Source organism: Cyrtonyx montezumae, unplaced genomic scaffold, assembly GCF_038088225.1.
Source record: "Cyrtonyx montezumae isolate F1298 unplaced genomic scaffold, pur_monq_1.0 scaffold_3, whole genome shotgun sequence".
Lineage (NCBI taxonomy): Eukaryota > Metazoa > Chordata > Aves > Galliformes > Odontophoridae > Cyrtonyx > Cyrtonyx montezumae.
The window spans coordinates 132,631,075-132,658,852 of record NW_027072034.1 but is presented as its reverse complement, the minus strand read 5'-3'; the positions used below and the strand labels follow the sequence as shown (position 1 = coordinate 132,658,852).

The 27,778-nt window shown below is 40.1% G+C and overlaps 1 protein-coding gene across 4 annotated transcripts in view; it reads left to right on the top strand.

The window, feature by feature from the left end:
• Nucleotides 1-27,778, top strand: part of PDZRN4 (PDZ domain containing ring finger 4) — a 277,155-nt gene that overhangs the window by 175,848 nt on the left and 73,529 nt on the right. The window lies entirely within an intron of this gene.

The following is a 27,778-nucleotide window of genomic DNA, read 5'->3' as shown; positions in this document are numbered from 1 at the left end:
AATATGCCAAAGACTGGAGGGAATAAAACTGGAGTAGCATCTAATTAGTTGTCACCAGTAATCTTTAACAGCTTTAGGTGAAACTCAAGGAAATGCTAATTCTCCACTCAGTTTTATGGATATCATATGGAAATATTTCTGTTTGTTGGAATTTTTAAGTTTTGTTTTCAAAATGGGCAACTTAACACAGAGGAAAAAAGGGAGAGAGGAAACAGTACTTTCAGAGGTCAGCTGAAGACTGTTGCTAACTTTTTAGAGTTACATGAAAAGAAACTGTTTCTGGTCAGATGAAGTTAGAACTGAAAGGGAGAAGAGAAGGAAGCTGGAAGGGAAAACAGAGACAGTATGGGATGGCTTGAGAAAGTAAGTGGTAGAAGAGCTGGCATTAAAGCTAAAAGGTTGCACATTTTCATTTTACGTTTGACCTTAGATGATAGTAGAGCCTGCTTGCAGCGTTTTTAAATCCTCTGAAGACTGATTATGCAGTTTGCTTCTCATGTTGGTTTCCATAATTAGCATAAGGTTCAAATTTTCAACACTTTAGAGTTCTGATTTTATGTTCGTTTTGATATCCCTTGGGCTACTTGAAGCACTGAGTAGTAGTGGTTCATCTCTTCACACTGAGAAGTGTTCACAGGAGAGACATCAGACCTGCCTGCTGAAAAAGCAGAAGCACTTCTGGTTTTTTTTCAGAACATGATGCTAACAGCTGGCATTGCAATAGCAAAAGAAGACTGGAGGCCAGGGGTGTTTTTTGTCACTGGAACCTGCCTTTTCTGATCTCAATGAAGGCTGGATTTATTCAGAGAATTAAATACACTAGATAATCTTTTTTTTCTTTCTGAACCAGTCTCCAGCCACTAATACTCATTTTTTGGTTCTTATGCCATGAGAAACATTACATGACTACTGCTCAGTGTGGCATTTGTTACAAGCTCTTGTTCTTTTCTGGAGGTGTCTGACAAAAGATTTTGTATCACCTTTGTTTGCTGTGTACCAGTGTCTGTTGCAGACTCTCATTGTGAATTTCACCAGCAATGGGAAAGTACCACCTAGTGCTACATCACCTCAAATGTATTCTGGGGTCCATTTATACCACATCTTTATTTTTAATAGAAATTTTGTGGCAGGATACTTTTAGCTCTGGAAAATGGGAATGAAAAAAATTCTAGACTTAATTTTGTGGAAGTTGTTGAACTACCCTACTTGAATTAAATCAGTAGCAAAAGCAGATCTGATTTAATCTCACTGCAATCCCTAGTTGTCCCTTCTAATTCTCTCTAAATTTCTAAACAAAATAGAGACACCCAATTCTGAATCTTTCCATGTAGCTGTTCTGAATACTCTTTTATCCATGTGAAATGTTTAAAAAAAAAATTTGTGCTCAACAAAACTGTAAGAGTACTATTTTCTTTCATTTAAGCTACAAAAGTTTGGAACTCAGCTCTAGAGAGCTCCTGTAGTAGCTGCACTGACTCATATTAGTAGAACAAGGCATTTATAGTAAAAACACGATCAACTAGACTTTGTCATGGATTTCTAGCCATGTCCTGGAAACTTCCTAGGAATTTCTTTGCTGAAGTAAAAAGAATTTTAAATGAAAGCTGTCTTTCCCTAATGAATAGGAGATGAGCTGTGGTTAGCAGTCACGGCTTTACTGGTTCTACTGTTTGCTTCTTCTTTTCTTTAATGTGATAATTGATCCAAGTAACTAAGATTCTGCAGTCTGTTCTCCAGAGGAGGTTCCTGTGTTGGGACATTGCTGATAACTGAGTGCCTTGTCTGCCCAACAGAGACAGACCTGCAGAGTCCCTTGCTTGGGCTTAGGCTCCCAGAGTGTCACTGAGCTGTGAAGGCTCCCTGGGGAGACCTGGAGGATGGTGCCATGGGGATCTGGGCTGCTCCTAAGATAAACAGCCCTGACCACCCAGACAGCTGGTGGCCATGCATTCAACTAGGCGTGGAAAGCAGTTGTCATCTGGTTTCCTAAAAGCCTAAGGCAAATAGCAGGATTTTGGGGCATCGTTGTATGTGACACCTTATTTATTCATTAAGAGTATAAGTCTTATTTTTATTGTCACCCCAGTTGTCTTTGAGAAGATACTTATTTTTTGTCCCTGATAAAACCCAGGAAACTCTGAAATGTTGCTGCTGACTTCACTGTAGCCAGGCTTTCATTTTCTGTGCTTGTTTACTGTCTTGTAAAAGGCATACAGCTCCTGCACATACCTCAGGAGGAAGGATAAAGGAAAAGTCATGAGATAAGAAAGCAGACAATAGTCTGTGAGATAACAATTCAGAGGATGGGTACAACAGTGGCAGCTATAAAAGCCATACTGAGATTATATCAGTAACCTACAGGGATATGCAATGCCATGAAAAAAAGTGGTTGGGGTATTGAATAGCATGATTTTCTTTGGTCTTTTCTATTCTTTGCATCTTGAATTTAACAATGGGGATTAAGGATTCTTCTAATGATCAGATTTTTGTATGTTTTTCAGAGAGCTTTCTTGAGGCTGGCTTCCTGATGTGTTTTGCTATGGATAATCCTGAGGCCTAAGGCAAAACATAGCTTTATGTGAGTCTTACACATCAGTGATGTGAGGAAGCCAATTTTGCTACCTGCAGCATTGGCAGAAATGGTCGCTGCCAAAGAAGCATATTGTAGGGGTTCACTTGTTGTGTTGGGAGGAAAGTATTAAAAGGGGATGTGGGTTACACTGTCAGCCAAAAGCTCTGCCAATTTTATGTTCAGTGACAGTGAGCCATTTCACCCAGAAGTCCTCTTGGGGACCTTAGTGGTGTCATGCACAGCAAGGCCTGGTCGCAGCCAGCAGTTCTTCTGATTCTGGGGATTTCATAAAGTCTCACGTCTGGAAGTTGAAAAATGCCCAGGCCTTTGGCTTTGGGGAAGTTTAACTTCCATGTGCTTGACCTCTTTTGTTCTTTTTTTTTATAGAGGAAATTGACTTATTTGTAATAGTATTTGCTCTTCTGTTCACCCTATAACTTTGGTTAAAAACACTGCCTAATTTCAACTACAATTGTTTCTGAGATAAGTGGGCTTTATGAAAATTAGTTTGATATTGTTTGTCAAATCATTTTTTTCAAAAAATGATTTAATTACCAGCCTGTAAATATCACCTCAACATATAAATGAAATAATTTAAAAACTTAGATGCAGATGAGTGTTTATACACTTGCTTTGTGGTTGCAGTGAAGATAGTTACTTCATATTTTTTTGTTATAAACTTAATATTTGTTTTCCTTAGTGTGATAATTATCAAAACAAAAAATATTGTTATCCTATGAAAACAGTTACTGTAAACAGATTATGAACCACTGCTTCTTATAAAAAAATATATGTAAAGAGAATTTTCCAAATATTTTTATGCCGTGGACTGAACCTTGAGATAGAATTGCAGTATCTTCATATAACACATTGCAAATCATCTCCTACAGTTGTCTGCATTTTGTATTTAAGTTTAAAGCATTGGTGTAGACAGGCAAAGGACATCTGTTTGGTCACTTCTTCATAATGTGATGATGTGAACTTGCATGACCTTCATTGTTGTGGGTTTTTTATAGGTTGTTAGGAATCTATGTATACTTTTTCTCTCAGGTGGAAAAATATTGCTCATTCCTTTTCTTCCTGGAGGAAGGTTTTCTTTTTCTTTCTTTTTTATTTAAATAAACAGAGGTAAACCTTAATAATCAGTGCAATGAAGCAAAGCAAACATTCGTTTTCATTTCCTTTGTGGTCTGACTGTGCTTGGTTTATTCCCTGAAGGTTTTGGCCATGAAATTTGACCTCTGAAACAACATAAACAGTGCAGAATGAGCAATCTTCCTACCAATTCATGTGTAGGATTCATATGCAGTCATGACAGAGTTGAACCTGAGAAGACTCCACCTGCAAAGGTCTACAAACTTCTTTAATTTGATGGAGAACACAAGGCTAAGGTGCATCTAACTAGCTGGAAGATTTGTTGTTGTTTTATTTCGCATTGTTACTACTTTTCTTTCTGTCTCTTGAAATTCTACTGTTTTGAGAAGATGCTTTTCATTAAAAGAGCAGCTCAACAGTCCCTGGAAAAAGTTCACTTATAGCAGTTGGTTTTAATTTACTGCTTCAGAAAATGGAAAGGAATTGGGGCAACCTTGAAAACTCTCAAGAATGTAGGCTATTCAGAGTGTCGAGGTAGTCATCACTGCTGGAGAGGTGAGGCTGTGGGGTTAGAAGATGTGCATGGCCATAAGGAGAAGGAAGATGTTTGTCCTCAGTGTGCCATCAGAAGCCAGTTGTGGCTCCATGAAATGAGACCCTGACCGGTTTCTGGCAAAGATCACAGGTTCTTCCACTGCACCCTTGGATTTGCCTTTAGGGACCATTTTGCTTGCAAATGTCTACACAACTTTCGTGTGTGTGTGGCAAGCTGGAGAGGCTGCTGGGAGGGGTCCACAAAGTCATGAGGAGTTCAGTTGCTCTCTAATGTCAGAAAAAGAATTAACTGTGGTGCCAACTTTGACTACAGTGCCAGCATTTATGCCACGAGGACAAAACTGTGGAAAAGGGGTGAACTGTGCAGGAATTCCTCTTTCAGGACTGAACAATTAAAATAATCAGAAAAAAATATTATCTTCAGTTACCTGCAGTATAATGGAACAGTGGACTGACCTATTTTATATGCTGGGTCATGCTTGTAATGTTCTTTTTGCATATTATAGTGATGAACTTGCAGGGAAACTGCTTGGGGAGTAATCATTATTCAGTCTTTATCATAACTAGAAGGTGATGTATTCAAATTCCTTACGATATCCATGGGCATATGAATTGTCACTTAAAATTTTTTTTAATGTCAGGAAAAGATGGGAAAAGGAGGTTCAATTATTAGTTAAAGTTCAGTATTTGGAATGCTTTTTCTCAAGTCAAGGCTACTAAAAGTGCAGGTGGCATCATCTCTTTTATTGTAATGTGTTTTTAGGCTTTTTTTTACTTTATATTATATGTTCTACTGCTACAGTCAGGAAAGACACAGATCTGTAAGTGTACAAACAGGAATTTCAGGACGTGTGTGGTGTCTAGATTATTTTCCATGCTGTGTATGATTTGTTCAAAATGCTTCATAAAGAAATATTAAATATATCACCAAAATGCTCCTGTCAAGAAGAAACTCAGACATTTTTGGAAATTTCTTTCCTATGTATTTTTTTAGAGAAACATTTAGATTAGTTAACTTTTGAATCCACTTACTTTCATGACTGTTTCAATAGAATGTTATTGCACATAAAGTGAAATATGGAAGCCAAAAGTGAGTCAAATTCTTCTACCTAAAAATGTTTCCTTTTTCCATAGTTGTTTGTACTCTTATGTGAAATCTCAAACCTTTTCCTAATGTGCAGTTTACATTGTTGTTGGATTTCTCATTGTGAGATACATGACTTGATGTTCTGGTAGTGCAGTTGGAAAAATCCTCCTGCTTTTACCAGTGTGCACTTCTTGTAGAGGTACTGTTAGAGAGCAGTCTTGGATCTAGTGGAAGAGAGGAGTATACATTATCAAGGAGAGCTTATGTAAATGGCTTCCAATATAGTATTTGTTTGAAAATAATATACAATCACAATACAGCATGTGTTGTGATGCCAAAGAAAGACATGGCCCTGTTTAAGATTGTGCCAAAAGCTGTCTTTTTGCCTTCTGGCTATTGCATGTCACTGATTGGATGTTTGTGACGTGTTGAGGAATGGGGCTTATTTAGCACAGCAGTGGGACTTCAAAGTCTGGCTTCAGTTCCTTTCCTTGTGGATATATGTGAATATCTGCTTTCACTTTTCTCTTTCTGGTAGAAAGTTTTTGTTTTATTTAAAGCTTTAAAGATTAACTATAGAGATCTCCATTAATGGCTAATGAAGAAACCAGGGTAGTATTGACTAATAATAATTATGGTGATCACAGTAAGCATTGTAAAATACTAGATCAATCCACTCAGTGATTATCAGCAATGTTAACACAGGTAGGTTTTTGCAGTAGAATTTAGATTCGGCAGCATTTTTCAATATTAATGTTAGTGTCACTCTTGAATCCCGCACTTCCTTAAAGTTCAGACAGGGTTGAGTTCGGTCTGTTGGAAGACTGTTTTTCTTTCACTGTGTGCTAAATGTCAACTGTGATTGGAATTTTATTTGCAGTTTTCCCTGAACCTCTTCTCAGATAATAGGGATGTTGTTTTTTCATTTGTATATTTTGTTGTTTTTCTGTGCCAATTATTCAGAGGCTTTTCAGTGTTCTGAGAATTATAAATATTGGTAATATATTCTTCAAATACAAAAAAAAAAAAGACGTATGCCACTTGTTCATTAGAAATTGAGTCCTATTGCTTTTGGTAAGCTCCACTTAGATATAAAGTCTCCTTACTCCTCTGGGCATAATATATTTCAAATCTGATATGTGAATCTTATTAAACCATTTAAAACATTCTTGATTAAGTAGTTTTAAGTTCTTAATACAGGAGGTTGTTCCCATTTATCTCCAAATGACCTCTTTGTCCCTAGATTTACGTATTTCCTTGAATTAAAAATGTCACTTGGTCATGTTCAGTAAGAGAATGTCTTTGAAAGTCTGACCTCTGGGAATGTGATGAATAGTGACAGGGAAAGGATTTTGCCCAGTGAGAATACCAAATCATGTAGCACTGTAGTTTCACTTACTAAATATTGTCCTGGCTCTATTGTTGAACCCTATGCTGCCAGTGTCACTTTGTCAGGATGTTTTCTGTCCTGTGACTAGTAGCTTCAAATGTACTCATCCATCTTCTTGTCCCATTACATTTCATGTGACTGATGTTCTGCACCCATTAAAATTGATGGGAAAGAACAAAGAGAAGAAAAATGTGCCCTTCAACTGATTATGCCTTTCAAAGAGCAAATGAGACTCTACTGCTATCTAGAGTAAATTGAACAGTTATATCTGTTTTAAGCTATGTGAATTAACTTTTCTTAATCTTTATTAATGTTAGATCTCTCATTTTGTTCTTTTGATACTATACTGAGAGCAGTAAATTTATGCCAATAACTTCCTCCTTTAATTTTGTGGCAACATGTGAACACACAGACTCACTGTATCTGCTGCCTATGGTAACTTTCCCCATGAGGTATGGTTAGCGTGCCTGAATGACTTGTCAAGGAAGATGGAAGGATGTTTGAGTCCAAGTCTTTCTGCTGAGGAAGAGCCCACAGGTCCTTTCTTAGTCACAGCCCATGTGATTTGGTGTAGCACTTGTGTAGGATTTCACAAGGTTCTGCTAGGAAATAAGTGCTTGTTCATCTTGTGCTAAGATCTGCAGGGCAATTAATGGGAGACTGGAAATACAGAAGCCTTTGCAGCACTGGCTTTATCTTTATTTCATGGATACAGATGGCTTCCCAAAGTGCTAGTCCAGTGTTTCAGAGTTAGATGAGGGCCATTAGCCAGCTGAATTGAGAGAATAGATGGCATATTAATCGACAATCCAAGAGAAAACACAGAGGAAAAGCAAAAGTGAAGGTTCCTGTGTGATTGATATGTTGATTATTTATAACTTGTGTGACAGCCTTCTCAGTATAGAAGCCAACCATTCTTTCTCACTTGTACATGGTGACAAGATTGTCATTTTTATTTTTTTTTTAATTTGGGCTTTGACCATGATCTCAATTGTAAGCCTAGGATATGCAATGTAACATGTCCTTTTAGAAGCCTTAATATTCTTGTAGAGACCAGCAAAGTGTTGAATGTAGTTCTTCACTGCCATAGTAGTGCCTGTGTGTGTTTGAGTTTCTGTGTATGTTTCATTCTTAAAACTGTGGTGGCAGTCTGAGCTTCTTTACCTTGAAACTGGTACTTTTACCCAGCAGTTCTGGCTGAGCTGGTGATATAGCTGACGTTCCCAAAATGTGTTTGGTAATATCTGTGAAGAGCTCTGAGATAGAGATCTCTGCAGGAAACAAAAGATTGTTTTCCACACTATTATCTATAGTTATTTGAGATTGCTGATACACATCAAGGCCTGTTGCTTTGCTCAACATTTTTTTTCAGGGTGCAGATGTTGTATTATAAAGTGGATAATATTTTCATGTTGACATGAGTTCACTTGGGTTATTATTTATCCATATTTTAAAGACAATTGTCTATAATTTGTGAAGATGAGCTTGACTAAAATTTAAATAGGCAAATCAGACCTCAAGAACCTTAATTTAATCATTTCTCTATGATCTCCCTTGCTCTATTCAGTTGCTTACTTGACCTCCAGCTGCGAATGGATTCATTATTTTAAGGGAACATTCTTACAGATAATTAACTCCTGAAATGAGTAGAAGATAGGCAAAAATACAATGAAACTTTAGTCAGTTCCTATTTAAGCAAGGCAGCTGTGTACCATTGAAGCACATTGTCACCCTAAACATGAAGGACACTTGAACAAGTCACCCTAGGATAAGCAAGCACATGAACTTCATGCACAAATACACTCCTTGCACACTTGTGCATTTTTTTCCCTGTTAAAATGGTACCATGGAAACAGGACTGGTAGAAGAATTCACCTCTCTTTTTATAAGATTATGCTACAGATATCTGATGCTTTGAAATTTCCACCATTGTAATGGCAATTCTTTCCTTTGCCTGTACCTTCTAAGTGTTTGGTCTTTGTTTCTTTCACAAAGTTCATTCTTATTTTGGGCCACTGAATGCGGCTGAATTCTGTTGAAGAATGAACAGTAAACAATATCAAGCATGAAGAAATAGAGCAAAGTGGAAGGCTAAAGAGAATTATTCTAATGACAACATATCAGATACAGAATCAAGTTCCTCTTCTGAGTAGTTTTATTGACTTTCCCAAAAGTAAATGGGAGTAGCGTTTTTAATTCTGGGTATTTTGCACCTAGAAACCTTAAGAAACTCAGTGCTAATAGAGAAGGCTTTTCTTTCTGCAAGACAAAGGAATAGGGAAATGGCTGAGCAGAGGCTTCCATTTATTTTCAGTTTCTTCTGATGCTACATGTCTGGGTCTTGTTTTCCCTCTGTGCACAAAATGAGAGTGCTGAGCACGAGAAGGGGGAGAGCCGGGTGCTGCAGCATTTAAATCAGTGCAGTTTGTGGTGACACGTTTACACCACTGTCTTATTGCTTTGAAGGCTGGCCAAACATACCTCCTTTGAGAGATGTGCTGGGTTGAAGTTGCAGCAGAAGTCACATCTCCACTGGAGAGATGCTCTGGGAGCAGTGAGGTTTCCTGGCTGTTGCTGGTTGGAAATTGGCTGAATTTTCAGCTCTGGATCTTGCTTACCTTAGGCAGTAACTGTTATTGCTCACCTCCTGGGTTCTCATGAGCTTGGAGCTGTAAAATAATCCTTCCCTTCTTGGACTTCTGCCTCCACAAACACACTGCAGACACCACTGAGGATGACTGAATTGATCTTGCCCTTGAAAAGAAAAGAAAGATCAGCAGCTGCAGTGTGAGAATGGGACCTGTTGAATAAACTGCTGGGAAAGAAAACCACCTCTTTGCACTGTGCAGAAAGGTCATCATGTGCTCTTAATAGCTCTGTTCATTTCTAATGTGACTTGAGAAAGGGGTCAGCCTCAGCCTCCCACTTCCCCATGCCTCAGGAGATGGGAACTATTCTCAGCCTTGGGTTACAGGTTTTCAGAAAAGCTGATGTCCTCCTTCCTTTTCTTTTTTTTTTAATTGAAATATACTGAGAAATGCCTAGGTTTTTTATTGCAGTGAGGAAGAGCTGAGTGCAAGAGGAGGGCTGAGAAAATCAGATTTTGTTTTATTGTACAGGAGCACTGTAGAATATTTATTCCTGTCTCTTTCTTCTAATTTGATTCTCTGACTACCATATCAATCTTTGTTTACTGGTGAAACAAAATTAAGTACCATAGATGTTGCTACTTGTACCTCAGCAACAACTGAAAAGTTGAAGGATTTGAACTGTTTTAGAAAATTTATTTGCAAACTCATCAGCAATGGAATACTTCAGGTGTATAAAGTGTTATGGGATGGCTTCTGAAGCCATCAGCTAAATTGTCTCTTATGGTTTCTTTTCCTTTTGTGGGAGGTTTTATAGAGAGTATAGATGTGTTCAGTATTATGACGTATTGAACTCTGATTATGCTATTCACCTTCTCTCTACTCCACAACACAAGAATAGTCATTTAAATAATGCAACTCAGCCTGGCATTGCTAATGCAAACAACAATGTGGAGTAAACGTTACTTTCCACAGCTCAACTACTGTGAAAATTATTCCAGTGGTAGGCTTTTTCATCGAGTGGATAGTTAACACCTTATACGTAGCAATTTAAGAAGACTGTAAATTATTGCGTTGAGGAAATTATACTTCCTTGCCATGTTGAATATTTTTTTTTCAGTCAGTTGTTAAGGATGAAGAGGATCACCCTCAGCCTTTCCTGAGCAGGACCTAACCCAGTTCTGGTAACAACAATTTGCACCCTTAACAGTTTTTCTGATGGAATCTGAGGTGTAAGCAAGGTGGTCTTTGGTCTGTAGATGACAACTGTATCAATCATCCCTTTCCAGGCAGGTCCCTGAGGAAAGAGTGAAATTAGAGGTGCATGGTCAGAATTTCTCTGAGTCACTGACAGAGAATGACAGAGCCTTTCCTTTTATTCCAAAGAAATGGGATTTTATTTGTTCCTCCCTTTATTTTGATCAGCAGATTTGTTAACCAAATAAATTTAAGTATTTGTCCTGTGCTTTATTTGATATTTGTATGTTTCTAACAGCTTGTATGGAGAGTTCCTGAGCCAGGTACTGAGAATATCTGAATACATGTCAGGTTTGCTGAAACTATACTTCTGGATTTGCCAGTTTGCAGAAGGAGTCCCTCAGTTTTCACAGGAAGGAGGGCTGTTTTGCAATGTGTGCTGTTGTTGTTCAGCATTTTCTGAAGCTTTGGGACATAAGTGAACTGTGAACACTGAGTGAACAGGGTGGTCTTTCTCTCTGTGGCAGAACTAATACTCTCCTTGCCTGTGGTTTCATAGAATCACAGAATCATAGAATGGCCTGGGTTGAAAAGGACCTCAAAGATCATCAAGTTTCACCACCCCACCCCCCCCCTCCCGCTGTGGGCAGGCTTGCCAACCAATAGAGCAGGCTGCCCAGAGCCACATCCAGCCTTGCCTTGAATGCCTTCAGGGATGGGGCATCCACAACCTCTCTGGGCAACCTGTTCCAGCGCATCACCACCCTCTGAGTGAACAATTTCCTCCTAACATCTAGCCTGAATCTCCCCCATCTTAGTTTAAAACCATTCCCCCTTGACCTATCACTATCAACCCATGTAAACAGCCATTCCCACTGCTGTTTATTCACTCATTCGTTTCGGTTGCTGTAAGATGTTTTTCCCTTTGCCATTTCAGCTATCTGTAAAGTGTGCTTCTGAAACCCAATATGCTGAATTAAATTTGTCAGTATTGTAGGAAGGACACTTTTATACTCTAAGTGTAGTGAAGATTTGTATTTTGCAGCAGGAGGAAGTCATGCTTTGTATATATTTTGACATTACACTGAGCCTATTTGAAGGGTAGAATTTATTTTAGGAGAGTATTTTTCTAGCACGCTGCTGGAAACATATGGTACTGTTGTTTTCCCATTTAATCTTTTTAGTATTCACAGAGCACCCAGCACAATCAGATCTTTAAGTGTATTGTACTCTGTGTAAATAAATTAGAAAGAAACTAATATATTAGGGTTAATCCACTGACTGAAACTACAGGGCCACATTTTTTTTAGGAGCTGTACGAAAGTAAATTCATGAGAAATATCTCAAACCAGCCAGTAAGAAGTGAGCTAAGTTACATTTCATTCACAGCTTCTAGAAAATGCTATGCACTGCAGATGAATAAAGTCAGCAGAATAAGATGATGCTAAGAATTCATAAATATGTTTACACTTGCAAGTGGCAAATGCTACAGCTTTCAGAACTGAGAGTATATTCAGGAATATTGTCCATATGCCTCAATTGGCTGACAAAGTAATGCAGCTTGCATTACTCTAAATGAACATTCAGAGATTGGAAACTTGCCGTTGTTTGAGAATTTAGACCTTACTTGCACCTGTCTACAGAGTGTAAACTTTTGATTATCCATTACAAATGTTTAGCTGTAGAAAACATTTTCTTAAATTATGCATACTTAACTATTTGCACATTTGCAACTGAATATTCGCACTAGTTTGGGTGGTACGGAAAGAACAGGGTCAGATTTTCATTTTTGTGAACTTAAATCAGAGTTGTGGCTGTATATACAAGAATGCAAATCATTTTACAGAGGAGGAAGCTTCAATTAGAGGCACTTTTTGTGCCTTGCTATATGTAACTGACTGATACTGGGGAACAGAGAAAGCGAAGTCCTTCATCGCCTGTTTCTGTGAATGTGCTGAGAATTCTCATTAAATTAACATCAGCTTAAGAAAAATGAAACTTCTGAGCCAATAACAGTTTACTGTATAGACTAGAACAAAAAAAAAAGATTTGTTACAAAATATGTGACTTGAACAAGCAGTTCCTTATAAAATTGAGAAGCTGCAAATGCCCTACTCTTGAGTAATGGTGTACGTGTGATCTTAGTTCTACTTCATTAGCCCCTAGTGAATGAATGGTAAATTTATCCTATTTATACATCTCCTGTCAGAGGCTCATAAACATAGCCTGGCTACTGCGTGTTTTCGCTGTAGCAGTTTCATTTATATATTTTTCACAGCCTTGATGAATAGCTTGTATCCCCCTTGAATAAATTTTTCTGCTTTTTAAATATTCAGATAGGTATTAGCGGTAGTTAATTATGCACTCAGTACCTTTTGTAATAGAACTATCTGTCATTAAGGCAAGCTTTATGTTGTTTTTGAGGGGTTCAGTCTTCTCAGTAAAATATTGCTTTTTCAGTGTGCATGGGAATGATCAATTTTATTTTCTGCTGATCTGATAATCTTCTACTAAAATTTAATCCTCTGTGCTACGGAGTTTGTGGCATACGTAGGACATAAACATACATAGGATATAAACAACAATTCAGTTTTCCTAAGCATTTCACCAGAGGTGACATTTTGTGTAGCATATACCAGCTGGTAAATCACTGTATATGTTACAGACATTATCACGGAATCATTGGGGACCTCCTGAGATTGAGTCCAACCCCCTGCCAAAGCAGCTCCCTAGCCCAGGTTGCACAGGTAGGTGTCCAGGTGGATCTTGAACGTCTCCAGAGAAGGAGACTCCACCACCCCTCTGGGAATTATGAATATTGTATAGGTTGATGAGAAGTTCATTCTACTCATGCTTTTTTTACACAGGTGCAAATTATTCTGTTGGTTGTGGGCAGAGTAAGTTCCATATGGTCCTCTACCTCTGTAGTGTTGCTCAGTTTTCTGTCTAGAATTTTCTATGTCCCTACCAAGAATGTAGTACTTGTTGCAATTGAATTTTCTGGAGTTTCAGTTTTCTTAGCATTCTATGGACCCTTCAGTCTTCTTCTCTGTTTAGAAGGAGCCAAGCAAGACCAAATGGAAAGCTATGTCATTGAGGCAGTCACATCCAACGTTGCCTTCAATGCTTCCAAGGATAGGGCATCCTCAGCCTCTTTCTGCTGGTGTTCTGCTGGTGTCATCACATTGCAGCCAGCTGTGGGGCTGAAACATGTAACATTCCCAGCTACTAGCAGCTGACTGGAGGTGCCAGCAGGCATTTGGCATTTTATTCACATAATAACCTATCAATCCTCAAGGAAACACATTGAAAAATTGTCTAAGATTTGGATGACCTTATACTCAGCAGTGAATTTTGCATGGTTGGAAAAAGATGAGGGAGGGACAGGAAAGAAACTTTGCTAATGACTGTTACTAAAAATGCATAGCACAGCTATCACGGGCATGCCTTTAAGGGCTGTCTGCTTTTATTACTGTTGTACACCTGGATTCTCAGACACATTAGGTCTGCTTTCCTAATCAAAATAATATCATAAATGAGAACAGACTTGATAGTAACAGCAGATATTATCAGTTTAGGAGTGGCTTTTGGAAACTGATAACTGACTCTCTGACTACTCAACCTATGAAGAATACAAAAGTGTTGCATCTAATTTTTTCTTTTGATATAGTAGGATTCTTTGTTATCCATGCCATATGTGCTCTATGGCTAGCTCTTAAGTCTGACCTCTTTCACAGGATGAGATGTGCCATAAGGCTTAGGAAGTAAATGGTGGAGTGAGAAAGAATTTCTCGTATTCAAGGAGAAAATTATTTTGAGTATTACGGTTTCAAGGCTTCTTGAAATGGTACTAATGGTTAGAAATGGTTAAACAAATCCCACAGTCAAGCTCAGTTGTATTTCCAAATCTTAAATTGAGTTATAGGAAATTCAGAGTTAAGTTTAATAGAAATCAGTGTAAGCCATCAATATGCTCCACTGGGAGAAAAAATTGGAGATTCAGGCAGGTGGGGTACCACATGAAAATTGAAAAGGATGGAAGACTGGGAGTATGGAAGTTTTCAATGAAACTACCTGTCTCGTGCTATTAAATTTCTATTTTCTTTGTCATGCAGATGAATTCCTCGTATTCCATTCTTTTGGCCTTTGAGTTCTACAGATTTTTACTTATTCTTCTTTGTCCAAAAGGGGCTCACAGTAACCTTGCACTTAGTTCATAATGTATGTATAGTTACATTGTATAGTAGTATTATTCTAGGTCTTAGGATGATTACCCAAACCACAGTATCAAAGCACCTGTCAATCTCCTATCAAGATTAATCTTGATTTCAGACAAGAAAGTATAAGACATAGAAGAATATTTACCCAAAGTCACACAGGGTAGAAAGAGTTTGAAATTAGGAATTCCACCCTTCAAAAATCAAAATAAAAAGCAACAATCCTGCAGAAGATAAACAGAAAATACAACTGCAATTGCTTGGAAATTGTCTCATATTGCCACTGCAGTTCTACAGATAAAGAAAATGTCTCTTGCTTATGTTTTAATGGAAGGGTAGGTATATATGTAAAAATAATTATGCTTGGATCAGCATATTTGCAGGTTAACAATCAACTGCTGATTCTCTGCTGATTCTTGCAAAACAGAAAATCTGTTCTTCTATAAACATTAATTATGGAATATATGACAGAATTATCCCAAACTGGTTTAATTATACACAGTTTTTATACCCTGTTTAATGGCATTTTACACCACAGGAAGATCCAGGCCAGTCCTCTTCCTAAGGCTGTTCTTGCATCTTTACATTTGCTTAGAGGTTAAACTGGGTTGTTCTGGAAGACAGTTGTTTGAGTAGCTCTCTAACAATAACAGCTGTATTAGGATGAACCTCCTGCCTTACATCAAATAGATTGTGTCTGTTACATCCAGTAAAATGGGTGCGTGGTGGATATTGATGGGGCCTCAGCTCTCCTGGTTTTATTAGGACCATTTTTACACCTAGGTTACAAGTTAACAGTGCCATTATCTCTCCCCAAAATCCCCTGGCAGTTAGTACCGCCAGCAGCAGTGGAAATTACAGAGGGATTAATCTCAGGCTCCAGCCCCCAAAAGCTTTTCTCTGGAGGTACAGAATGATATGTTGGACTGCGTTAAGCAGTGAAAGATTTAATGAAAAAAAAGCCCCAAGTGCCTGGCTGCATCAGAGTCAGCGTCCGTCCCTTTCCAAACTTGTCAATACCGTTTTCTGTCTTCGCAGGCCTGCTGGGCTGCTGAGATACGCGTGATGGCTCAGACTGTTTTGTTTCAGCAGCTGTTCTTAACAGCATGTCCCTGCAGAAGGTTGGCCAGGGCAGTTAATTTCAGAGGAAAATGAGGAGACGAGGGAGAAGGAGGAGGGAATTACAGCTCTCTCAAGAGTCCTTTTAATTTCAGATAATTCTTCCAGATGCGGGAGAGGGTCTTGGGCTGTGAGCAGAGGGAGAAGGAGTGTGGGGAGGAGGACAAAGCAGCCTGTTGGGGTTGGGATTGGGAGGGGACAGGGTGTGCTGGCAGCCACTCCCACTGTGCTGCCTGAGAAGGTGCTCCACTCTCCCTGCACACTGTGGGGCCACTGGGGCCATGGCAGTGAATGATAAGGAGCACAATGAATGACTTAACAAAGCTCGTGTGTGAATGCAGTCATTGGCATGGCAGCACCAAGTAGCTTTGCTCCCGGTGGCTGACTATTGATGCCAAGTACAGATATAATTTTCAATGACATGGACAGAGGTAGTACAGTGGGCAGATTGGTAGGAAGTTTTGCAAAAGAAAAGGAAATTCAGAGGAACTGAGTATCACTCTCTGTTGTTTGGTTTAAGGAAGTTATGGTAGGCTAACATAGATGACTTCGATTTTTTTGACAGGATATACAAGTGAAGAAGAATGAGACAGAGCCCACATCGGTTATGTATTGTGCCTTCTCATTTGCAGTGAGATCAAATTGTTCAAAATGCCATGAGAATCAGTGTTAGCCTCAATGTAGAGCTAATGCCTGTAGGTGCAAAATCCACACACCTGCAGATTATTCCTTGAGACATTCTTGAAGGTGCAGGATATAATACTACCATCAGGTAGAGATGTTCTCATCTACATACAATTTCTTTTTGTTTTTACTCTCGTTCACAGCATTTTCAGTGGAATTCAAATGCATGCATTGTTTGCTATGTTTTGCTCTTCATACCTCATTCTTCGGGGAAAAAAAAATCCATTACTTAATGTAATAAGAGAGATTACATAGGTAAAGCATATTTCAATCTTTAGCCTAGCACAAGGAAAGAATATAAAAATCCATGACCCAGAGAAAACTGCAGGCTTCAGCTTCAGTTCAAGTTGTGATCTACGACTAGATCTCTGACCTGTATCATCTGTTTTTGCAATGCAAAAAAGCACAGGACATATAGGACTTGTGCAATATATCTGAATGTCAGTTGCAGAGCTTACATCCATTTACAGTGCAGTCTTGGTCCTTAGCTGGACAGAAAAGCAAAGAACGCCTTTAATTTAAAAACCTTTGCCTTTCTTTATGTCCTCTTTCCTTCTAAGCGTTTATTTCGCTGTTCAGTTTTCCTTAGACATTAAGTGGCCTGAACTCATAGGTATTGCACTTTCTGTGCGTCTGTGATTCACAGATGTTTGTATTCTCTGTATTTCCACTAGCTAATAATATTTCCACTAATAATAGCTAGTGGCAATACTGAAAATATATGTGCAAGGTGGTAACTATTAGCAAAACACCTGTGTAATTCCTGTGAGGGGGCTTTGATGTCTTGGACTGATTTTTGCAAGTGCATCTTGCATAGACTTCCATTATGGTGAGTCTCCCAGACCAGTCTGGGAGCACAAGGTGAAATAACACACACACAACCAGAAAAACCTGAGCTACCCCAATCCAATAAGAAATCTTTTGGCTTTGACATGGCTCAGCATAAAGTTTGTTCATCAGTGGGAAACGTTTCAGTTAAAAACCTGAATTTCTGTCTCCAGAAGCAGTAAAAGGTGCTTCTTAATTGACAAAACATTTTCCCCACTGAGCTGCTGACTTTCTAATCCATAGCAGTGTCAGAGGACTATTGGCTGGAATCCAAGGAGCCTGACTTCCAGTTGCCATTATTCACGTGAGCTGTGACATGTAGTATGCTTTGTGCCTTTAAAAGCCTGGACTGTGGGTAGATTTGTTTCCAATTAAATAAATACAGCCATGCATCATTGCTGAAAGCATGTTCAAAGGTAGAAGATTTGCCCTCAAAGAGAAAAGAATATTTATTTAAATCATTAATGGCTAGAAAGGATCAACTCATTTATCTGAAGAGGCTTAACTTGCTGGTAAACAGACTGGGAGGGAATTCCAGCTGTAGGATGGGTTTAATGCGATGGAGCTGTGGCTCCTGACAGGACCTCCTGCTGTCACCAAAATGTGAGTAATAACTGCAAGAGCATAGCAGAGCTGTGAGATTATATCTGAACAGCACGTCGCTTATTTCTTTCTGTTCCTGTAACTTGCTGGCTTTACTGGGGCTCTCCTGGAGCTTAAAATGCGAAGTGCATAGAGGCAGTTTTTCATTTTGGAAGACTGTTAAGCAATACCTGGATTACAGTATTTTTGCAAATAGAACATCATTCTTGCTGTTTTCCACGACTTGAGACTAATCACTTGTCACTACCTTCAGCTTTCATTCCCACCTCTGTATGAATGTCCTTTTGTAGTTTAGTCTATTGCTGATGTCAAACCAAAATCGAGGCATATTCACTTATTAATATATTATGAATATCCTACACCACCAACAGAGTTTAATCTCTCACTCTGACTCCAAGTCATCTTTCAGAAGTGTACAGAAAGTGAAAATGTGCCACTTGAAACATTTTAGCCTGATTGGTTTTTCTCCTTACCCTTGCAGCTTCCTGGTTAAAAATGCATAGCCCTCTGTGCAGAGTAGGGAAGCACAAGGCATTGCTCTGATGACCACCCATCGCTTCTTTCTTATTGATGACTTTCGGAAGAGCATGCTGTGTGACTGACAGATGCAAAGCACCAAAAGCTCTGGTCTATATTTGGCATTCTCGAAATAGCAAAGCACTCTTTGAGAAATCACATTATTGCTAAGGATATGCAACATGGCTTGGTGTAAAGCTTCATAATTTATGTGAGAGAAAAAATAAGCGAGTAACTGAGAATTATGTGGCTGAAGTCACACATGTGGGTTGGCAAGGAATTGAAGCTCAAGTGGTCTGTTATCCTTGGATAGAGGAGAGGTCTGTTTGTAGAGATATATTACAGAAGTGTCTTTTGTCCATGCCTGTGATGAGTGAGGCAGTAACACCCACTTAGCTTTTTTCAGATACACAAATGGGTGATGGCAGTGTACAGCCCACCTGCACAAAAGCATCTAGCAGCAAACCAAGCCACCGAGCTTGCCTTTTATCATTGAATTTTCTTCTTGTTCATTTTGAAGGATCTGTTCTCTAAAAGTATATGCTATTCACAAAATCACAGATTTGCAGAATCATAGATGTTGGAAGGGACCTCTGGAGACCATCTAGTCCAACCTCCATGCTAAACCAGGTTCCCTACAGTAGGTTGCGCAGGAAAGCATCCAGGCGAGTTTTGAATATCTCCTGAGAAAGAGACTCCACAGCCTTTCTGGGCACCCTGTTCCAGTACTCTGTCACTTTTAAAGTAAATAACTTTTTCCTCATGATGGTATGGAGCTTCCTCTGTTCCAGTTTGTGCCCATTGCACTTGTTCTGTTGGTATGCACCACCAAAATGAGCCTGGCCCCATTCACTTGACACAATTAATTATAAATAAGCATTTAAAAGATTCCCCTTCAGTCTTCTCCATGCTGAATGGTCCAAATCTAGATACCTATGTGTAGAAAGCACCTTCAGGCCATGTTCAAGGTAAAGATTCTACTTTACAACTCTGTATAGAAAAAATTCTATGAAAGCACTTCTTATATACTCATATGATGGCTTGGGTTGGAAGGGACCTTAAACATCATTTAGTTCCAATACCCGATGCCATGAGCAGAGTTGCTACCCACTGCATCCTTCCACCCTAATATACAGGATAATTATCCACGTACTTAATTGTCTTTTGCTGTCTGGGGATAGTAAATCATCAATTGCACTCTTCAGGACTGTTGAATCTTCAGCTTTACGAACAGAAATCTGTCCCTGTGCTGTATGTTCTCTGTCCAATCTATTCTGTCCAGACCCACCAACCTATACATCTGCTGCTCCTTCATCAGCCTGATGTTTTCTTCAGGGCTATAAAGATGACAGAGGGTCTGGAGGGGAAGACAGTATGAGGAGCAGCTGAGGTCTCTTGGTTTGTTCAGCCCAGGCAGAGGAGCTGAGGGGAGGCCTCATGGTGGCATACAGCTCCTTTCAAAGGGGATGGAGGGGCAGTGCTGAGCTCTTCTCTCTGGTGACAGAGACCTGAGGGAATGGCATGGAGCTCCATCAGGAGAGGGTCAGGTTGGGGATTAGAAAAATGTTCTCCACCAGAGAGTGGTGAGCATGGAACAGGCTGCCCAGGGTGTTGGGGGACGGCACCAAGCTGTCAGAGTTCAAGAAGCATTTGGATAATGCTCTCAGATGTAACAGGGATTGAGTTTTGTGTGGTTCTGTGTGGAGCCAGTTGAGTTTGATGATCCCTGTGGGTCTCTTCCAACTCAGGATATTCTGTGACTACGCTGGAACAGCTGAGCAGTATAGGTTTCAGTTGTAATCCAAGAAAAATCTCACCTGAGTAAAAACAATTGTTTAGAGTTGCTGGTAGGCATCCATTACTAGTAGATGTTGACATCAGATTAAATAAACTTCTTAGATAAATCCCTGAGATAGTGGGGTGGATTTTTTTGATTGCCTGAGGTGTGACTACACCTGTTTTTTCTATGGTTTTACTTCGTGTGTGTAGTGAGTTATTGTGTATGTGTGAGGAAGAAGAAAAGGAAGAGCAGAGATGATAAGTTCATAAGTTCATAAGATTGGAAAGGACCTATAAGATCATCTAGTCCAACCATCCTCCTATCACTATCTCTACCCAACTACTAAATTAAGTCCTTAAGCACCTCATCTAAACGCTTCTTGAACAGCGCTAGGGATGGTGCCTCAACCACCTCCCTAGGCAGGCCATTCCAGTGCCTGACCACTCTTTCAGAAAAGAAATGCTTCCTGAGGTCTAATCTAAATCTTCCCTGGCGCAACTTGTGGCCATTCCCTCTCGTCCTGTCATTACTTATCAGGGAGAAGAGGCCTACCCCCTCCTCACCACAACCCCCCTTCAGGAAGTGGTAGAGTGCTATAAGGTCTCCTCTGAGCCTCCTCTTCTCCAGACTAAACAATCCCAGCTCCCTCAGCCGCTCCTCATAAGACTTGTGCTCCAGGCCCCTCACCAGTTTTGTTGCCCTTCTCTGAACACGCTCCAGGGCCTCAATGTCCTTCTTGTAGTGAGGGGCCCAAAACTGAACACAGTACTCGAGTACTGTGATGATTTTTATTTCACAGGGAACTTACAAAGCATCCTTTCATTCTCTGATCTCTGTTTGCAATTGCATATGCTAGTGGAGCAAAGGAAAAAGAGAACAAGTTTTCAATTTTTAGTAAAAGCTATGTCTTCATTTGACATTCTGTGTAGCAGTGTAGGAATGTAATGAGGAAGAGTGCACTATAGCCTCACGTGGAGCCAGGAAGGAAATCAGAAAGTAATAAATATATGGCTTCATTTATATAATTATGCTTATTTTGCCTGAGCAGCAGATTCTTCTGTTATAGCAGAACTTGAAGACTGTGGCATTTGTCCAACCAAACTGCCCACGACTTCGGGCCAGTGACAGACATAGGGTGATGAAGCCCCAGGCAGTCCTGTCCCATGGCTCATGGGACACTGCAATCCTACCCATCAAGCTGCAGACACCTCCTTAGATGGGGATGGCTGTCCTCTCATGGGTGTGTGGTTACAGGGTGCTTCAGTTGTCCTTCTTCCTTTTCAACCAGGAGCATCTGCCACATAGGCCAGGGAACAATGTGTTAGCATCTATATAGTCTTTAAGAAAATAGTCTTTAAGAAAACTGTCATTTTCCTGTCTGAAATTTGGCTTAGGGAATATGGACCTAGGTTTTCTGTTTCAGGATGATCCCACTCATTGAGCCATGAACAGCAGTCTGTTTGTCAGAAAGGAAGTATCACAATTAATCATTCTACAGTCATTTCAGTCTGCTGAGGGCTCATGTTGCTTTAGGAATGAGTCCATTATAAAGGTTACACATCTGAGGAAGACACTTCTCCCTTCTAGACCATGGATGTGAAATCTCTGTGATCACTGTGCAGCTGTAAAATACTACTTCTTATGTAGCAGCTGAAGGAGACTTCTCTTGCAGTGTTTTTTAAACAAATGGATCTTCTTTTTGCAAAATATTCAATTTATGGTAGTTTTGTTCCCACCTGCTGAGAATCCTTCATTTTGTTGCACAAGTGAGTATTTTAATGCTGTGGTTTGAAGGGAAGACAACAGTCTAATTGCTTGTCTTATTAGCCCGCTGGAATTAATGGAAGGCTATAGCCCTGAATTGCCATTTAGCTGCCATAGCCCTGGGTGTACATAGAGCATGGCATAGCAGAGTTAAATCATTTATTAACTCCTTAACAACATATATTTAATCAGTTTTCTAGTGCTTCAGACCTTGCAATCAATAAGTGCCTTTTACTTCCTTACCCCTAATTAGTGTATATTTGTCTAGATCTGCTCATTTGCAAGCCACAAATGGTACATGTTAGTGAATTCTTTATGTTGTCAAATGGGACAGTTATAAATTTTGACTGGGATACCCTTGTGAGAGAAAACAAAATGAGTCTCACTGCTCGACCTAAACCCAATGACATTGTTTTGCTAAAGGAGTGTGTAGTTTATTAAGACTAGGACTTGCAAGGGATAAGTATCTTACAATAAGGCAGAGTTCACAGGCATTGTGGTAGATTTGTTTCCTCGTGTTTTAGAAACCAGGTGTGTTATATTTATTCATTCAAAGAGCTCTGCACAGGTGTAGAGTTTCTTAAGGTGGCGCTCTCATTTGCTTTAGAAATGATCTCAACTGATTTCTAGTATTACTTGGACCAGGCAAGAGCATTTGGTAAAACTTCATGCAATCAGAGGTATCTTTTAGCAAGATCTAATTACGCAGTTTTTTGTCAAATCTGAAACAGATGCCCTTCTGCTTACCTATTGTTGAAGCCAGTTGGTGCGACTAATATTACACTGACACAAGATAGGAAGGCTTTTTCTATTCCCCACTGAATCGAGGGCCTTGGGTACTAATTTAGTAACTTCACAGTCCTAGGACCCAAAGGCGAGTTTTCAGCAAACACATGTGCATCTCTCCCTCAGAGGTGAGCTTGCTGCCATGAGGAAGAAGATGCATTTGTTTATGTCAGTAGTATATGAGGGGGAAATTGACAAGCAAGAACACCTTAATAGCTTCAAACTACCTGTTAATGATCATGGCGCCAGTGCCTGCCTGGCAGTCTCAGTCTCCAATTAAGCATCTGCCGGAGCTGGAAGCAGGGCTCTTAATTGGAAAGAAACAGATTCAAAGCAGGTTGCATTTTCTGCCAAGACAGATTTATCAGCACCGCCATGCCTTAATCCATTGTACTTCCTTTCCCACCCCCACCTGGCTTCTCTCCCCATTTCACCACGTGGATCCCCAGGGGTGTGGGAGAAGCCGTAGAGCAGCAGCAGGTAGAGGATGCTCAGCATATCTGGGAGATTTTGCTCTCCTGTAACCTTTGGCTGACCTGGGGCCCAGTGATGGATTCTGTCCTAATTGTCGACTTTTCTTCCCCCAGACCCTCAGTGGCACACATATGCCCATTAAGATATATTGTCTTGTCCGCATTCAGGAGATCTGTTTGCAGCTATCTTTTACATAAAACTGATTGTTTAATTGCAGATTAAAGATTAATGCAAGTATAATGATTCCACGAGGACACTTCAGACAAAAGCATCCTGCATCAGGCAGCCTGCATCCATTTTTCAATTTGGCCATAAATTTGGCTGGGAATTAAATAGTAAGTAGCCGTGATTGCAACACTGGTCTCTGAAGGCACTCATGGGAATGAAAATAAATGAGCAGGCTCTCACACAAAGCATGTTTCATTATGGTCATTAGTGGACAGATCCTCAGCAGGGACTGAAGGTGATATTGTCTACAGGAAATGTTGGCACTTGTCTTGTGAAATTGAAATAGTAAGGAAGTGAGTATAAAAATGTGCAGGTCACAGAACCCACAGGTGATAAACTTACTTTCTCTGTGCTGTGGGTGTAAGATGCAGGAGGTGTAGATACACAGAGGACCCTGGAATGCATTCCAGCATAGCTATATGTTATGTTCAGAGAATGAGCATATTCACAAAATGCTTACAATGTTATGAATGCATAATTGTGTGTGTAGCTCATGTACCAGAAGTTGCTATAATTCATTACGCTAGTGCTTTTGATGAATTATTAAGGTTTTACTTTCTGTTATGTTTTTCAGGTAAGGGCACTTATATTTTCTTTGAAACAACCGTCTGGCTGGTAAGTTATTTATCTTCATTTCTGTTCACTTGTATGTCATGTCATGATCTAGATCCACAGAACAGGAGTCTATCTAAATGGGAGGGAACTGCTGAAGGACAATGAGTCCAGTCCCCTCCCAGAGCATGTCTGGTTTTGTACAGGTAGCTCAGGACCTCATCAAGGATGGAGATTGCACAGACTCCATGACAAGCCTGCGCCAGTGTTTGTCCACTAAATATTTTTAATAATGTATGACTGGAATTCCCCTTGCATCAGCATGCATATTTTGTTGATGTGTATTGCTGTCCCATTAGGTAGTTGAAGATAACAGTAAAGTTTCTCTTAGCCTTCTCGTGGTATTGTAACGTGTCTGTTAAGACTGGGCTGAATTGAAGTGTTCTGGGTGTAGAACAAGGATGTTTTATTGTTGGTGTAAGGCTGGGTGAAGCTGTCTATGGTCTGTCTTCTGTTAGGGTTCCTGAACATCATGAGCTCATGGAGAGATAGGGCAATAGTCCAGAAGCCAGCAGGGCTCACTAAATGTTGTTTCAGTAGATGGAGCAACAAGAACCATTAACTCCAATTCTCCTTTCAGAAGCTTTTACTACTTGTGCCCACTGGAAACTTGGCAAGATATTTAGTCTTTTTGAGCTCTCTCATCTCCATAATAGAATGGGGAAAGGGAGAAGACAGTGCTGACTTTGTTGTTGTGTCTTGGAAGTTTGATAATCTAAGGATGCATTTTACACAACCCTGTGTTACATTTACCAAATCTACATCTTTATAAGGACCTGTTTTTGTCCACATTGGCATGTTGATTCAGAGTTCATTCTATGGAAGTTGAATGACCTACAACAGTGTAAGAGAATGGCAGAACAAAGCACTGAAGTTTAAAATAATTCTAGCTTGATTTGGTTAAAACAGCTTTTTTGGGACTCCCTTATGTCTTATGTCTAGAGAGTTGGGCAGAGAGGAACCAGATGAGGTTTAACAAAAGCAAGTGTAGAGTCTTGCACTAGGGAGGAATAATTGCATGCACCGGTACAGTTGGGGGATGACCTGCTGGAGAGGAGCTCTGAGGAGAGGGTCCTTGGTGTCCTGGTGCACAACAGGTTGGCCATGAGCCAGGAGTGTGCTCTGGTGGCCAAGAAGGCCAGTGGGATCCTGGGAAGCATTAAACAGAGCATGGCCAGCAGGTCAAGGGAGGTGATCTGCCCCCTCTACTCTGCCCTGCTGAGGCTTCACGTGGGGTATTGTGTCCAGTTCTGGGCTCCCAGTACAAAAAAGAGATCTCCTGGGAAGAGTCCAGCCTAGGGCTACAAAGATGATAAAGGGCATGGAACATCTCCCTTATGAGGGCAGTCTGAGAGACCTGGGTCTGTTCAGCCTTGACGGAAGAAGACAGAGAAATCTGATCCATGTCCCTAAATATCTAAGGTGCAAGAGGCAAGGGGACGAGGTAGGGCTCTTCTCAGCAGTGTGTTGGTGATAGGATGAGGGGAAATGGCCACAAAATGATGCATAGGAAGTTCCGCACAAAAGTGTGTGAGAACTTCTTCGCCCTTACTGTGAAGGTTGCCCAGAGAGGTGGTGGAGTCTCCTGTGGAGATGTTCAAGACACATCTGGATGCCTACTTGTGCAACCTGGGCTAGGGAGCTGCTTTGGCAGGGATTGGGCTCGATGATCTCTAGAGGTCCCTTCCAACCCCTACAATTCTCTGATTCTGTCTTGCATAGAATTTTTGGTGTAAGTGAAGCTATTTTGAGGCTAGGAATCCTAAGTAGGAACCCTGAAATTAACAACCATACCTTTTCTGAGAAATTAATGTATTTTGATAATTTTTTCCTTTATTTTCCAGCAAGTAAAGGAATCCTCTTGGGGTTTTTTGAATTGTAACTAGAATTCATCTGGGGATTACTGAGATGCGTTTGACTTAGCTTGACAGATTTTCAGTATAATTAGAAGAAAAATGGTGGCATCTTTAAAGGTGCTCAGTGTTTCAGGTTTTGTTTGTTAGTTCTATCAGTTGAATAGTCAGGAGGTTTCAGTTAAAAATAAGGTCCAGTTTTCTGCAGTGTTTGCCAGCCTTTTTGTTTTTGCCTTTTGATGTGCTCTTGAAGTTTCTGCAACTAGTGAAAGGGACACTAATTATGCTTTCAAAAATAGAGATATCATTGAAGTAGTAAATTATAAGTAGTAAAAGTAAATTATAGAATGAGTTGATATCAATAATACAATGATAAAGCCGATTTTAGTCTTTCCAGTTTTTCTGTGGATTTTTTTTCAAGTACTGAAATTCAAAGTCTTCCCAAGCACAGACTGTTGGTTGTGCCTACACATAAAGGTGTGACAACAGAATCTTGACCTTCGGGCACTCGTGTTTTACTGCATTCCTTGTGAACAGAGTAAGAAACAAGGGTGCCGTGGCCACCCACTGTTATCTTACTATCTGCAGCATTAGGAGTGGAGCTCTCTAGCCCCTTGCTTTCTTCATTCCTCCTTTAATCTGTTTCACAGTTGTTGGTAGGGACCTCTTAGCTGAGCCCCTGCCTGCCCAACCACATGCCTTGTTAGCAGACCCTCTCATCCTGCTCTTAGCAGGCTGGTCTGCTCTTGCCTGCAGAATGCTGTGCAAATCCTCCACTTTTGGGAGCCAGAAGGGCCACTTAGCTCAAGCTGCATCTTCTTAATGAGCACATACAGATCAGATTGGATACAGAGGTGGTGATCATGACTAGGATAAGGCAAGACAAATTAAAACTTACAGTCTGCATTTCCTCAAAACCCTTCAAAGATCAAACAAGAAAGATATTATCAGAGAGGGGATATCTGCCTCAGTACTGAGAAAAGCTGCTGTTGTGGTTTTATTTGTTCTCTTGAAAGTTTGGCTTTGTGTCATCTTGTTTTTCAGTATTTCCAGCAGTTGTAGTCTTTTCTTTGCACTGATAGTCCCAGGACTGACAGCTCCAGCCCTGACACCAGTGGGTCTGGCTTTTGCATGTGCAGTAGCAGAACAAATAGTGAAACACGCTGTTTGTTTGCTGGGAGTACACCATGCATATTTATTGAGAGTTTTAAAATACTTGAAAGTCCAAGATGAATGTTATTTCTGTAAGGATGGAAGGATCTGGGAAGACCATGAAATTAGAGCAATTTCTGTGACAGAAGTAGAGACTGCTGTTCTGCTTTAAACTGTAGAAATGTCCACAACAGTGCATAGAACAAGAGGGACTTCATCTCTATAGTGGGATCCACACTTGACTCGAGGTTATGTGTAATAGAGTAAGGTGACTTGCATTGAAGAGACTGGTGTGTGAGTGAAAGAACTTGCAGTACATTTCACAAACCAGGATCCCTACATCCCATTGCGGTACATTTCACAAACCAGGATCCCTACATCCCAATCTGCCACATTAGAGATTTGTCTTTATAATTGGAAATTAGGTTGCTCCATAAGTAATGCCCCCCATTTGTTTCTGCGGGAAGTACAACAGATGCGAAGTGCACAATAACACAGTTTGGTGGAGGAAGTTCTCAGCTACAAAACATTACTTTTCAACACAGTCAACACCATTAGCTATACATTTTCACTAGCAATTAACAAAAGCCCGCGTGCTGCACTCATGGAAGTCTGCACCAGCAGAAGTGACCCACTGTCAGTGCTGTAGAAATGCACCACCCATGGCCTCACTATGTT